Here is a 16,085-nt window from a genome sequence, read left to right as displayed (position 1 = left end):
TGTGGAAGCGGGAAATGATACAGATACACGGTATTGTGGAAAAGCTCCCGTGGCTTGTGGATGGCAAATACTGTTTATTGTCTCTCCGTCACGTCGTCAGTACGGTGTAATGCGGCCAGATAGAGCAACACGAATCCGCAAATGGTCTCTGTACTATAGATAGTGCTGTCCAGCTTTACGATTACGGCTTCCATTTTTGGAAAAGCGCCATCTGAAGTTCATTAATGATCCGTGGTGGCCAAGTTATGTCTCCAACACTTTCGCTCAGAGTATCCATGCATGTTCATTTTCATTCTGGAGAGCAAGCTGGTCCTCCAAACAAGTGGTATCGCCAATATGCAGATATTAGTACACCGGGTATGTCCTACATATGGACTTATTACCATCCATCAGATGAAATCCACTACCGGTAAGCACATATTAACGCAAAATTTCACCACTGTCATGATTTTACACCTCGAAAACACAAGCAGTAGTGTAGCAGCTCATTACATGATGCCACGCTTTATACCATTTTCTCCAAATTCGCTCCAAATCCAAATTGATTGGTTTCTAAGTTCCAAGGTAATGCTACATTAACAGTCGGCAAGATCTATTTTCCATGCTAGTTCGAGTGTCTTGTGTTATCCGGACGCTACTCCAATAAAATCGATTCACACAGTACGCTGCTGGTTGGAATGTGTAAACGATGTCCCCTTCCCCCACAGATCGAGAGCTCGCATACCAGTAGCTTTGGGACTGCGAAACGAGTTAAGATATTTGGCAACAAAACAATTAAGCCATTCACAGGGGGAAGGGAGTAAGTCATGAAAAATTTGACAAGAGAAGCAAACAACGAAATTCGGAACTGTATTTACAAAACTGTTATAGAAACTCAAAATTAACCTTATAAATATATTTACAGCAAACTGTCACATTAGTAAAAGAAATAAGATTATGTTGTACAAAGATTGCGATATAATGCATGATATTTGATGTCCATCTAGTCCATCATTAAAATTGAGCCTAAACCAACTGGTGATAGAGAACGAACTGCAGAGATGCTCTTGAAAGACTGACTCATTTTCAAATTCATATCATTGAACGAAATTTTTATTTCTGTGGTGGGAAATTTATCCCTAAAATTTCCCTTCCAAGAAGCAGAACTGATCTTCAGGCGTGCTGTATGCAATAATGCATCACACACTGAGACTAAATGATAGAACTCTTCCTCTGTGATTTTTACAATATCGAATGGTTGTACTTTCTATGGTTCTCAAATCATATCATCTACTTCATCAGAAGTCACGGGTCGTGAAACCTTGAGAGGCACCCACTTGCCTTTCTCATACTGTGGCATCAAGCAGTCAGGCCTGCAGGTTGAGTGGTTTGCCAAGCGGGTGGATTCTTCCTTAATTTATCGAGCAACATGAATTCTCGTATCTTACTATTTAGTTACAAATTATCCTCCTGCATGAATAATACGCAACGGAAACACGCATCTGACTATCAGTGATTTATAGAACTCTGACTGCACACTACGCACTGGCAATACCACATTTACTTTTTGTCTTTGATTTAACGGCTTTTATATAAATTCGGGACATTATGACAACATACAATTTAATGAAAAAGGCCACCAATCTCTTTCTATTCACTATCTGATTTATTCCTAAACACACAAATTCTACAACTTACAACAAAATCACATGAGAAATTCCGCGCAGTGGGCATGGCTTTACGTTAGTGAATCTCTATACTATGGTCTCGTAATCTATTTACCGCAACAGTGCACTCCCTGGATCGGATGGTGGATCTTTTATTATACCTCACACTTCGCCTCTCACAATCATCCTCACGAAACTTTCCTCCAGATCGAGCGATACAGAAGGAACAGGCATACCCACAAATCTTTCGAAACTACCTTGCTACCCCCATGCAAAACACACATACCCAAATTACGTGACATATACAACACAACAATATGAAATACAACACAAAGAACTGTTACAACATCATCATTTTCCGCTTTCCCACTTCAATCAATATCTATCCCAGTTTCACACGACACTGCCCCACTTTGTAATTCTACTATCCTACTGTGAACTCTGGAGATAAACGCACGTCTTCCTGTGCAATGCAAGCCAAGTGGCGTTGCTGGAAAAACGGCCGACTCACCTTGATTCTCTCTCAGAGTTTAAATTTAGCGTCACACGGAATGATATTTCTTAAATACTTCAACTTATGATACACACGCTATTTCTTAAATATTTCAGCTTATTGTACACACGCTATTAATTCTTAAATATTTCAGCTTATTGTACACACGCTAGTATCTCAACTTATAACTACACGTGGGCTCATTGTGACCGTTGGTTTACTACAATCCCCTTAAAATTGCCTGCCTCACTTTGTAATTTTCCCCACAAAAGTTCCTGGGAAAGAGAAATGATTAGTTCTAACTACTCTTAAATATTCCACATCCATACCATGCCTCCACACTTTCATTACGGAGCACAACAAAAAAAAACAGGTCTTTACAGCAGAAGGTTCAGCGCCAGAGTGCCGAAACATGGCCGTATTCCGGTTCTCTCGCACCTCTGTCGAAGTGGGAGAAGCACCTTGCTACCTTATTGGTCAGCCACCTTTCAGACGCTCAAAGCTCTGGTAACTTCCATCTCTTTGGTCCCACCAAAGGTGGCGAAAGGACCGACTCAAAGATGATCATATATTCCGATTCACTATCTGTGTTTAGCAGACGACCATACATTCACTCATTTCACAGATCTCACCAAACTGGATGTAGGGATTTATTTTGAGGGAGTGCACATGTGATCAATTAAATAAATAAATTGTCATTCTTTCCCACACTGGTATCCGGCTTCGCTGTATTAATTGAAATTGAGTTACTTTTACACAAAAAATGTGTTGTTCTGACAAGAATTTCGTACCTATTTTCAATGTTGGGCGGTATTGTACCCTTTCACCACCGGCTACCCATGCAGAAAAAAATGGCACGGTACTATCCTTGCAATGCAAGGGTAGTTCCGAACATTTTTTTAAGAAAACTGTATTAAAACAAACGTAGCAATTCATCAAAATAACCAGGAGGAGACCTTAGCCCCTGGTGACCTCAAATAGACAACCAAATTATTGACAGTTGTTGCATTATTGTACTCTCCACAATCCGGAGTAACGTACACATACAAATATATAACAATCCATATGACAAATAAAACATCACATCATAGAAATGAAAAATAATATTGAGATAAAAAATTGCTTTAGTTACTGGGATCTTCGTTATTTTTATGAGTAATCCAAATTTCAATAATTCTAAAACAAATAAAAAAAATACTAATTGTACTCATGAAATTTTAAATAGCTCACCGTCCAAACACAGAGCAAGTAATCTGACATTCATAAATTGCGCTGTAAAAACCCTTACACAGCAAAGTCTAAATACAAAACAAAATCAACAAAAGAAAAAAAATTCGTACACTAGTTACACGTAGAATGTCAGGCTCCATACCATTACTCTAAAATATACCTCAAACCTACAGAGAAATAAAAACTGAGAAGAAAAACAATGAAATATACCACAAGTTACATACTGGTTACGTAATATAGTTCGTCTAAGACATCATGTCATACCTCATTAACTATCATCACCTAAACAATTGCCACAGCTACTCGACAGTGAGTTTAACCTTATCCTATATCCATCAGTACAAATACCTGACGCTGAGCTAGTCAGTCCATCAACTTTGATCAATACTCGCAATAAATAGTTAGCAATAAGTGCTTGAATCTACCAGTAGCTCTCTTATCTTACTCTACTGTTCATTTCTCTGTTGTCACACATATAGACGACAAGAACTTGCATTTCGACTAGCCTTCGTTACACTTTAATGTGAAATATCACCACTGTGATAATAAAAATAAGTGGCTTCAGTCAAAACACCAACAAGATTATTACTATGCACGACATCAAAATACATCAGTTAATTCCGATATTTGTTGTGCAATGCAAACTCTTGTCCCCTGTGACAATCTTACTGATCAATGCTACATGAACCGCTACGTTAGTATTACGCCACTGGCTTATAATTAAAGCATCATTGTACCAAATATTCTAATAAACATGCTACGTGAACTTGATAACCCAGAACAAACAAAAAAAAAACACTAACTATTCTAAACACAAATATTAATAAAATACAATTACGCTTGCTGTCCCTTCAGGAATGAAACATATAAAAAAAACATTTGCACAATTACAAATACATTATTCCCTATCTTGCGAGTCACATGGAAACATTTCATTCTGTGATTTTCTTGGGGTCAAAAGGTTGCTGATAGCTTTCCTAGAACCACTGTCTCGGTGTCAAAGCTCTCCCATGGTTACCCGGACGAAAGTCTTTGAGTCACTCAATTCGGCATTTTGAACACTCACTGAACAGTAAACTGTATCTCTCATTAAACACAAATGTCATAGTCACTCTCAGAGTACCATCCACACGAATCTGTTCGTCCACAAAATGGCCCTACAACTACTATTACCCACGGTTCTGTCCTTTCAGTTCATGGTGTAATTAAAAGTCGTAAGTTTCAACAAACAGCACTTATTCCCGCGCCAATTCAAGAAATGTCTCCTACTACAGACGCAAATGTCAATGTCCCACTCTAGTTTCTTGCCTTCATACAATAATTGTTCACCATACGACAACTGTCCTCTAAGTATACCAAGTGTCCCACATGCAATTCACAAAGCACACTTAACAAGTCACTGTCAAAAGTTTATGGATCCCACCATTCAGTGGTCAAGACAAAACAAAACAATCGTCCTGTCTGCTACAGACAAAATCTTTTCCCCCACTCACAACGTGGAAACACCAGTCCTTCACTTTCCACATTATGGAAAGTCGCAGTCATCTTGTTTCACGGCTCCACAGTCCAGTACTAGTTATTAGCTGCTGGTAAAAAAAATGCTCGCCGGGCTCTGCCGCGCCTCGTCCATTCTGCAGTAGCGCCGCTGCGCGCGCCGTTGAGCAGAAGATACCACCCGCTGTTGCCTCCGCGGGATACCTTCCCCAGTCGTAAGGGTGGCGGAACTCATGAATGGCCAGTGATACGTGCGTGTCGCCCCAGGCCGTTGACCTGCTGTAGCGGGCGCGTGGAGTGTACCTCGTCCGACAGTGGAGTGGGGAGTGCCGCGGCTGTGTCGCCTGTCGCCATGGCGACGTCAGCTCGGCCCGTTAGCGGTATGGGCGTTACGACACCCAATTAACCAGATCTTCCGTACATCTCGCAACATTACAGACAAAAGGAAATTCTTACATTAAAATTATACACCCTAGTTTTCTACACATACAACATCAACATTTATCTCTTTTCTATAGACAGCCCACACTCGTGCTATTCATTGTACCTGTCGTCCCTCATACAAAACATGAAAGTGTAAAAAAAACAAAAGGAATAATAAGCAATCTATACTGCTCATAATTACAATATCAAATAGTAGGCTACTCTAACATCCTATCATAGTAAAAATATTAGAAACTGTTTATTCTAAAACTACAATATACAATGAACTTTTTGTGTTTGTGACAGACTGAAATTATAACCCCTTGAAAGTGCTGTAACAAAAAAATAAGAATAATCCACAAGGCTCACAATTACCTACCACATGTTATTAAATAGTAAACTACTTTAACATCCTAACACAACAAACATTTTAGAAGCTGATGACTCTAAATCTACAACATACAATGCACCTTTGTGCTTGTGACTGACTGAAATTAGTATCTTTCTATATATTTTACCCTTTTTTTTATTATATATAACAACATTTCTAGGACATGTATGAACCATCCACATGATGTCAGATCCTGACCTGCCATCGAGGTTCGTCCCAATCAACCAATACATAATAATGTTTTAGTTACAGATCGGTAGCATCCCCTTTACGGGAGTGTGCGCATTGATCACACTACTCTACGCCTCTCACTCACCAGACATCACGTTTTCCCTCTCATTCAATCCATTAATACACTAACAGAATAGGTCTAGAAGTCAGCTAACCTTAACACCACCACACTCACTACAACATACCATACCTTTGCTCCCTTATACTCAACCACATAACACATGAAGCTGCTTCGGAGATAGCTTTCCAGTCTCCGAATTCGTCCTTTCACTCTGGCACCTCTCTCCATCGGCTTACCTCTGCATTCACTTTATGCTAAATAGCAACTTAGAATCGCGACATTTCATCTAAGAACAAAAATACACAAATTAATCAACTTGCAAAAATAACTGCACACATTCTTGGTACCGTTTTGATTGGTTATACTGGTACCAGGCTTCAACAACAACAAAAAATATTATTTTTGCCCAATCGCAAATTTTATGCTAAGAATTAGATCTACACTTATATCACATCTTACGTCAGTATTCCACAACGTTCACCATCTGGGTCTCATACTCCCTTTACGTCCTTTCACATTGTGCAGTTGTCCTCGTCTCTTCATTCGTATTTCGGCTCTCCGTCCGTCCATTACTCCATCATTTCCTGGTCTTCCTTCATCATTGGCATCAATCTCTATTGCAGCATACACAGGCCTCTCTGTAACATACATCTAAGACATCTCCACATTATTCAATTCTACTCACCTTTATTTACCACTGTTTCATCACGTCGAATCTCTCTTTATTAATCACCTTGCTTCACGTCGCTTCTCCTCATATACCACCTTTATCCACTACTATTTATCACGTCACTTCTCTATCTACTATCTTTATTCACTCATTAATCATCACGTCGTTTCTGCTTGATCCTCATTCATATGACAAAAAATACGTACATACACCACTCTGTCGACTCCTGTTCATGACTCATTTGACCAGTCTATTCCGTCATACTTCCTGACATCCCGCCTGAAAATTCTTACGTTCGATTTGACCCTGCACAACGTTACACACCACAAATAAATACACTGACTATTTACCATAAATTGACTACTTTAGATCTATCCTTAACTTTTCCATAATTTGATGTTAGAAATGTGATGAAGCCCACGAGATTGTTTTCCTTTGATCGTCTCAATCAGTACAGCATTTTCATGGACAATCCGCCTCACTCTGAATGGTCCACTATACACAATAAAGAATTCGCTAGTTAGGAATATGTGCTTACACGAAAATTAAATGTGTGCAGAGAATATACCAGCTGGGAGAATTGGGCAGCCCAAGTGTTAGTAACTTTGGTGCTAGTGGCCTCTTTCACTAACACCAGATTCCGAACAACCATACACAGCACTTCATTATAGCTGTCACCACGACAATGACATACTAGAGATCAGATGGCATCTAATTTAAAAACTTCGATCACAATGTTTACCTCTTACATTACTTGTTTAGTATCTACAATAGTCGAATCACACTAATTCAACTGGACTCATTGGCATTATTACATAACAATTCTTTTACTTTACTGTTCGAAATAAAATTTGCAAATTTTACTGAGATACCAGCCTAATAGATTCCATTACTGGCGTTTTATTCTCTGATCAGAAGTATGGTATTTGCATTCCTACATATTAGTTGAGTTTGTCTGCTACATAGACAATTTTCAGTGCCAGCTGCATGTGTTTTAAGAGCAAGATATTAAGGGCTGATATGTTGGATTAGTTTCTCCTATTCTTGAATCCATTATGACAAGAATGAAATGCCTGCATTCCACGCTCTCCTGTCATTATGATAGTTTCTGCCGTTCCTATCCTCGACACTAACTGACCTATGAGTCGTGTCTCCGTTCACGATATTGCTCTCATTACCCAATCCTTGTAACAAGTGCTGAAATGACGCGGAATCGTCTAAGCCTCTGCCTGCCAACGCTATACCTCTGCTCAATTTCACTGGCAACTTCGTTATACAGATCCTAAAGAGCTCCCCAGGTTCGTATGTCACATTCAAATACCTGTTTCGTCTGAACATTTCCTGATAGCACGACACTGAATCCCTTATGCCACCTTCGTTACGATTTTGCATCATCAATATGCTTAGCGTAACCTGGTCCTGCTTACTTTTCGGCCTGAATTCATTTAAATAGCTACTACAGTCTTTAAGGTCTTCCTGCATTTTCGCTCTAGCCTCGTCCCTCAAATAGTTATACACAAACTTCGTTTTGCGGAGCAGTCCCCTCGATGAAGGTAATGAATCTTGAAACTGAGACAGCCTTGGACTATACCCAGTTGGGTCTGCCACCTGTTTTATCTGACACAACCGTTCTTCTGACTCTCTGAATTCGTCTTCCTCTTTCTGCCTATTTTCGCCTTTTGAGTTTATCTCACTCTCCCTCCGCAGTCTACCTGGTGGTGTTTCACCTTCGCTTCTGCACGCTAATTGCAACTGTGCTAGTTCTTCCCTATGTTTCCTACTTATTTCTAATTGTGCCTCTTTAAACTGTAATGGTGGTCGTATCTCCTCCTGATCGGCACAAACCTCTCGCTGCGTACTGTTAGAACCTGTCTCGCCTCTCGTACTGATCTTTTCTGCATCTGCACTAATCGTATTCATTCTGACCACTACCTCTTTGATTCGCTCATCTGGCAACACGTCCCTTCGCTCAGTAGTATCACTCTCTATTGCAAATACTTGTACCTCCAAATTATTAGCTTTTTCTTTCACGACGTCACATCCTTGATTCAACGCACCCAGTTTCTTCTCCCCCTCATCTAACCGATTATTAACTGCGGGCAGACGCTCCTCGATAATTGTGTGTAGCTTCCTCATTGCCTCTTTATTTCCCTTATCCAATGCCTCCATACTTTCCTCACTATCTTTATACATCGCGTCCATCATTTCCATCAACTCCCTATGTCTCTCCTTAGCCTCCCTATCTCTCTCTTTATTATCTCTATCCATCCTCTGTAACAACTGTATTATCACATCGTGATTTGCTACTTTAGACGCTCTCACCTCGTTCGCCTGAGAAACCGTAGCTTCGCTAAGGGTAGCTGCACATTCACCGCACACCTGGCCTAGTCTCGGCTCGCCCGCGTCGTCGGGAAAAGCCCCCGATTGTGAACAAAGCCCGCCGCACAAAGGATCCCCTTGCAGCGGTCCACTGAACAATACAGCCTCTTCGGAGTGTTTGTCTTTCTCGCTCGTTAACACATGGTCAACAGCTACTTCCTGCTGCACTGCTACGTTCACGCCAGAATCGCTATTCTCCATGGTGACTACACTTTTAGACTGCGACCTAGTTACCACGGACATTACGCAAAAAAAATTATACCACGATCTTCCAGCCTTGTACGATATAGCAATTGAAAAAAAAATAAAAGATCCTCACCAATCCAGAAAGAAATTGCAAACAAAAAAAAATTTACTTCTTAGCGCTATCACAATATATTCCATCAAAAAATAAAAAAAATCTTAACAGCAATAATCCTGGCAGGGTCGAAATTAATGAGAGGCACCCACTTGCCTTTCTCATACTGTGGCATCAAGCAGTCAGGCCTGCAAGATGAGTGGTTTGCCAAGCGAGTGGATTCTTCCTTAATTTATCGAGCAACATGAATTCTCGTATCTTACTATTTAGTTACAAATTATCCTCCTGCATGAATAATACGCAACGGAAACACGCATCTGACTATCAGTGATTTATAGAACTCTGACTGCACACTACGCACTGGCAATACCACATTTACTTTTTGTCTTTGATTTAACGGCTTTTATATAAATTCGGGACATTATGACAACATACAATTTAATGAAAAAGGGCCACCAATCTCTTTATATTCACTATCTGATTTATTCCTAAACACACAAATTCTACAACCTACAACAAAATCACATGAGAAATTCCGCCCAGTGGGCATGGCTTTACGTTAGTGAATCTCTATACTATGGTCTCGTAATCTATTTACCGCAACAGTGCACTCCCTGGATCGGATGGTGGATCTTTTATTATACCTCACACTTCGCCTCTCACAATCATCCTCACGAAACTTTCCTCCAGATCGAGCGATACAGAAGGAACAGGCATACCCACAAATCTTTCGAAACTACCTTGCTACCCCCATGCAAAACACACATACCCAAATTACATGACATATACAACACAACAATATGAAATACAACACAGAGAACTGTTACAACATCATCACTTTCTGCTTTCCCACTTCAATCAATATCTATCCCAGTTTCACACGACACTGCCCCACTTTGTAATTCTACTTTCCTACTGTGAACTCTGGAGATAAACGCACGTCTTCCTGTGCAATGCAAGCCAAGTGGCGTTGCTGGAAAAACGGCCGACTCACCTTGATTCTCTCTCAGAGTTTAAATTTAGCGTCACACGGAATGATATTTCTTAAATACTTCAACTTATGATACACACGCTATTTCTTAAATATTTCAGCTTATTGTACACACGCTATTAATTCTTAAATATTTCAGCTTATTGTACACACGCTAGTATCTCAACTTATAACTACACGTGGGCTCATTGTGACCGTTGGTTTACTACAATCCCCTTAAAATTGCCTGCCTCACTTTGTAATTTTCCCCACAAAAGTTCCTGGGAAAGAGAAATGATTAGTTCTAACTACTCTTAAATATTCCACATCCATACCATGCCTCTACACTTTCATTACGGAGCACAACAAAAAAAACATGTCTTTACAGCAGAAGGTTCAGCGCCAGAGTGCCGAAACATGGCCGTATTCCGGTTCTCTCGCACCTCTGTCGAAGTGGGAGAAGCACCTTGCTACCTTATTGGTCAGCCACCTTTCAGACGCTCAAAGCTCTGGTAACTTCCATCTCTTTGGTCCCACCAAAGGTGGCGAAAGGATCGACTCAAAGATGATCATATATTCCGATTCACTATCTGTGTTTAGCAGACGACCATACATTCATTCATTTCACAGATCTCACCAAACTGGATGTAGGGATTTATTTTGAGGGAGTGCACATGTGATCAATTAAATAAATAAATTGTCATTCTTTCCCACACTGGTATCCGGCTTCGCTGTATTAATTGAAATTGAGTTACTTTTACACAAAAAATGTGTTGTTCTGACAAGAATTTCGTACCTATTTTCAATGTTGGGCGGTACTGTACCCTTTCAACCTTCTTTTCTTCTCTGTTATGCCAAAATCTCGGTGACGAGGCACAATATATTGGGAACGATGTATTTGAATATATTAGCAATGAAACCACAACAAGTACTACAGTCAAAATTGTAATAGAAGGAAACTGGATTAAAAAATGCCAAATTTGTCAACGTTACGGGACCCGAACTCAGAAAATGGTTTGAGCTTGCTATCCTTATGGGAACTGTAAAAAAAGCAAGGATCGATGGTTATTGGTCAACGATTCCGTTGACAGACTCACCGATATTTCGCAAAACGATGTCCCGCAGCATATTCAGACAAATATTATCTTTTTACATTTTTCCGACAACAACAATAAACTGCATAATGCCCACCAGCTTTCCAAAGTGCAATTCGTAATTGATTATTTTTCCAAAACGTATAAAGAAACGTTTAATTTAAATCAAAACATCTCAGCTGATGGACGATTACATTTTAAAAGTTTAGAAACCGCCGAAAATTACGAAATATGGCGTACTCATTCGGATGCTGTGTGATTCGAGTATGGGATATATTTCCTCTTTCAAGATATATTCCAGGGCTGGACAGCCTTTAGCAAAAACAGTAATGGAACTACTGACACCTTTTGAAGGGAAGTGGCATCACCTCCGCATGGATAATTATTATAACACTGTAGAGCTTGCAGAGAAGTTACTTGAAAAGGAAATTCGAGTGTGTGGGACAATACGGCAAAATATAGGATTTCCCGAAAAATTAAAGCGGGCAAAAGTGAATGAGTCTGAAGCTTGTCGTTAACGGAAAATTGACAAACGTCCGGCGACGAGCCAAGTAAGCCGAATTAGCGCTGCCGGCGCCAAGCGAATAAATTTGTACGAGACGTGCGGACGGCAAAGCGTTAATACCGACCGAATCGACAACACAGTCCACGCGAGGTCAGGTCACGTGATTTTACTAAAAGAACCAGCTTGCATCGTTTCTAAAAGCGCAACCGCTCACTGTTTTGACATTCTGCTACTTCTAAGCCCTTGGCGACATTTCTTACTAAGTTTCCGATTAAAATATCTGAAAAATGATATGTTTCGATTTACTACTTTTACTTTCCCCACGTTAGTGCCTCTATTACGCAGTGACCACTTGCATCGGACGTCGAAAGAAAAGGCAAGGATTGCTCGTAACTATGTCTGTTTTGTACCAATTTTTGTTTGCGCGTGCGGGGTGCCGCGTTACTAACGTGGAGCGGTAAAATTCTATGTAGTAAGAAAAGGCAACAGCGAGGCGATCATGGATAGAAATAACAGAATTAATATTGGAATAAATGGTAAATTTACTCAAAAGTGACTTTAATAGTGTTTAGCGATTGTTTAGTTGTCTGTGGTAAAGATCTGGAGCGTCAAGCGTTTTCCCAAATTACAGAAAGTGTCGACAGTACAGCAGCGTTTTGCACAGACTGACTCATAATAACGTGTAATAACCGACATTGTATGTTACAGTGTGAACAGACAGCCACATTAATTATGTTTATTCTAATAGTTTATTGGTTTGGACTTTAACTGTTGAGAGGCACCCACATGCCTTGCTCATACTGTGGTATCAAGCAGTCAGGCCTGCAAGATGAGTGGTCTGCCAAGCGAGTGGACTCATTCTTATTTATCGAGTAGCATGAACTCTAATACTCACAATTAAGTTACAAGTTATTCTCCTGTTTGAATATTACGCAACGGAAACGCACATCTGACTATTAGTAATTTACACAACTCTGATTGTTCACCACGCACTGGCAATACCACATTTTCGTTCTTATTTAACGGCTTTGATCAACACGTGGCCATCGCACTCATGAATGGCGCACACCTTATAAATTCTGGGTATCATGACAACATACTATTCGAAGGAAAAGGCCACCAATCTTTTTCTTTTCACTATCTTATTTATTCCGATAAACTCTATAACCTAAACACACAAATTCTATAACCTACAACAATAAGATATGAGAAATTCCGCCCAGTGGCATTACATTGGTGATTCTCTATCTTATGGTCTCGTAATTATTTAACGCTACAGTGCACTTTCTGGATAGGATGGTGGATCTTTTGCTATGTCTCACACTTCGACTCTCACACCCATCATCACGAAAATTTCCTGTCAGGCCGAGTGGTACAAAAAGGAACATGCATAACCCACTGCCTCTGAAACTATCTTGTTACTATCCCATGCCAACCACACATACTTAAATTTCATGAAATACATCACACTGGCAACATACAAAAAGGAACATGCATAACCCACTGCCTCTGAAACTATCTTGTTACTATCCCATGCCAACCACACATACTTAAATTTCATGAAATACATCACACTGGCAACATACAATACAAAGAATAGTCACAATGTTATAATCACATCACTTTCAGCTTTCCCACTTCAATTAGTATTTATCCCAGTTTCACACGACACTGCCCCATTTCGTAACTTTTCTTTCCTACTATGAACTCTGGAGGATATATGCACGTCTTCCTGTGCAATGCAAGCCAAGTGGCGTTGCTGGATAGACGGCTGACTTACCTTGCTTCACTCTCAGAGTATTATAGTTTGAATCAAGCGTCACACGGAAACATAACACGCAAAGTAATATTAAGAACATATTCATCACACACGCGAGTCCTCAACTGATACCATGGATGAGTACTTCTCTTTGTCCTTTGTCTCATACAAAAATTGAGACTCACACAGTACTCACCACGTGGAAGCACTCGTCTCTAATTTAAAGTCGTGCACACGCCATTTCTTAAATATTTCCAACTTAAAGTACACACGCCAGTAATTCAGCTTAACTTAAGCACTCGGAAGTATTTGAACTTTTTGCTACACGTGGTTTCATTGTGACCGTTTGTCACTTCTGAAGATTACTACGATCCCCTTAATGTTACCTGCCTGACATTTAATTCTCCCCACAAAAGTTCCTGAAATAGAGAAATTATTATTTCAAACTACTCTTAAATATTCCACATGCATACCATGTCTCCACTCTTTTGTCTTTACAGAGCACACCTAAGACAGGTCTTACCAACACTAGATCCAGCGGCAGAGTGCTGAAACGTGGCCGTTCTTCAGGTTCTCTCGCACCTCTGCTGAAGTGGGGGAGCACCTTGCTACCGTATTGGTCAGCCACATTTCAGGCGCTCAAAGCTCAGGTAAGTTTCATCTCTTTGGTTCCACCAAAGGTGACCAAAGGACCGTCTCAAAGATGATCATATATTGCACATTCACTATCTGTGGTTAGCAGACGACCATAGATTCATTCATTTCGCAGATCTCACCAAATTGGATGTAGGGATTTATTTTGTGGGAGTGCACATGTGATTAATTAAATAAATAAATTGTTATTCTTTCCTACACTGGTATCCGGCTTCAATGTATTAAGTGAAATTGAGTTATTATTACAAAAAATATGTTGTTCTGACAAGAATAACGAAGAATGTTGTACCTATTTTCAATGTCGGGCGGTGCTGTACCCTTTCACTGTGACTCATAACTCTACTTCGCGTTGTTGTCCAGTGCCAGTGTTTATGCTACAATTCTCCAACCACAATGAGAAGAACTGCTATCACACGTCACAGGTAAGTGCAGTCATGCACCGGATGTAAAATCTTATCGTAATACTTACTCATTCGGCGGGCCGTTACTGTCTGCTGGACTGACATTATGCTCAAACCTAAATAAACAATATGTGAATACCCGCCGAATGACAGTTTCTGTGCCTATTGTAAGTTCATTGGAGTTGCAAGGAAAATCTTATGTTCACGACGGTCGCGCGATCTGTATGCCTTTCCGGAAGATGTGTCAGATGCGCGAGGAGAAGGCAGCATTTCGTGAGCCTGTATGTACGAGGGCAGTTCAATAAGTAATGCAACACATTTTTTTCTGAAACAGGGGTTGTTTTATTCAGCATTGAAATACACCAGGTTATTCCCCAATCTTTTAGCTACACAACACTATTTTTCAACGTAATCTCCATTCAATGCTACGGCCTTACGCCACCTGGAAATGAGGGTCTGTATGCCTACACGGTACCATTCCACTGGTCGATGTCGGAGCCAACGTCGTACTGCATCAATAACTTCTTCATCATCTGCGTAGTGCGTCCCACGGATTGCGTCCTTCATTGGGCCAAACATATGGAAATCCGACGGTGCGAGATCGGGGCTGTAGGGTGCATGAGGTAGAACAGTCGACTGAAGTTTTGTGAGCTCCTCTCGGGTGCGAAGACTTGTGTGAGGTCTTGCGTTGTCATGAAGAAGAAGTTCGTTCACATTTTTGTGCCTACGAACACGCTGAAGTCGTTTCTTCAATTTCTGAAGAGTAGCACAATACACTTCAGAGTTGATCGTTTGACCATGGGGAAGGACATCGAACAGAATAACCCCTTCAGCGTCCCAGAAGGCTGTAACCATGACTTTACCGGCTGAGGGTATGGCTTTAAACTTTTTCTTGGTAGAAGAGTGGGTGTGGCGCCACTCCATTGATTGCCGTTTTGTTTCAGGTTCGAAGTGATGAACCCATGTTTCATCGCCTGTAACAATCTTTGACAAGAAATTGTCACCCTCAGCCACATGACGAGCAAGCAATTTCGCACAGATGGTTCTCCTTTGCTCTTTATGGTGTTCGGTTAGACAACGAGGGACCCAGCGGGAACAAACCTTTGAATATCCCAACTGGTGAACAATTGTGACAGCACTACCAACAGAGATGTCAAGTCGAGCACTGAGTTGTTTGATGGTGATCCGTCGATCATCTCGAACGAGTGTGTTCGCACGCTCCGCCATTGCAGGAGTCACAGCTGTGCACGGCCGGCCCGCACGCGGGAGATCAGACAGTCTTGCTTGACCTTGCGGCGATGATGACACACGCTTTGCCCAACGACTCACCGTGCTTTTGTCCACTGCCAGATCACCGTAGACATTCTGCAAGCGCCTATGAATATC

Source organism: Schistocerca nitens, chromosome 5 (assembly GCF_023898315.1).
Source record: "Schistocerca nitens isolate TAMUIC-IGC-003100 chromosome 5, iqSchNite1.1, whole genome shotgun sequence".
NCBI classification, from domain to species: domain Eukaryota; kingdom Metazoa; phylum Arthropoda; class Insecta; order Orthoptera; family Acrididae; genus Schistocerca; species Schistocerca nitens.
Note: the sequence above shows the minus strand (reverse complement) of the source record.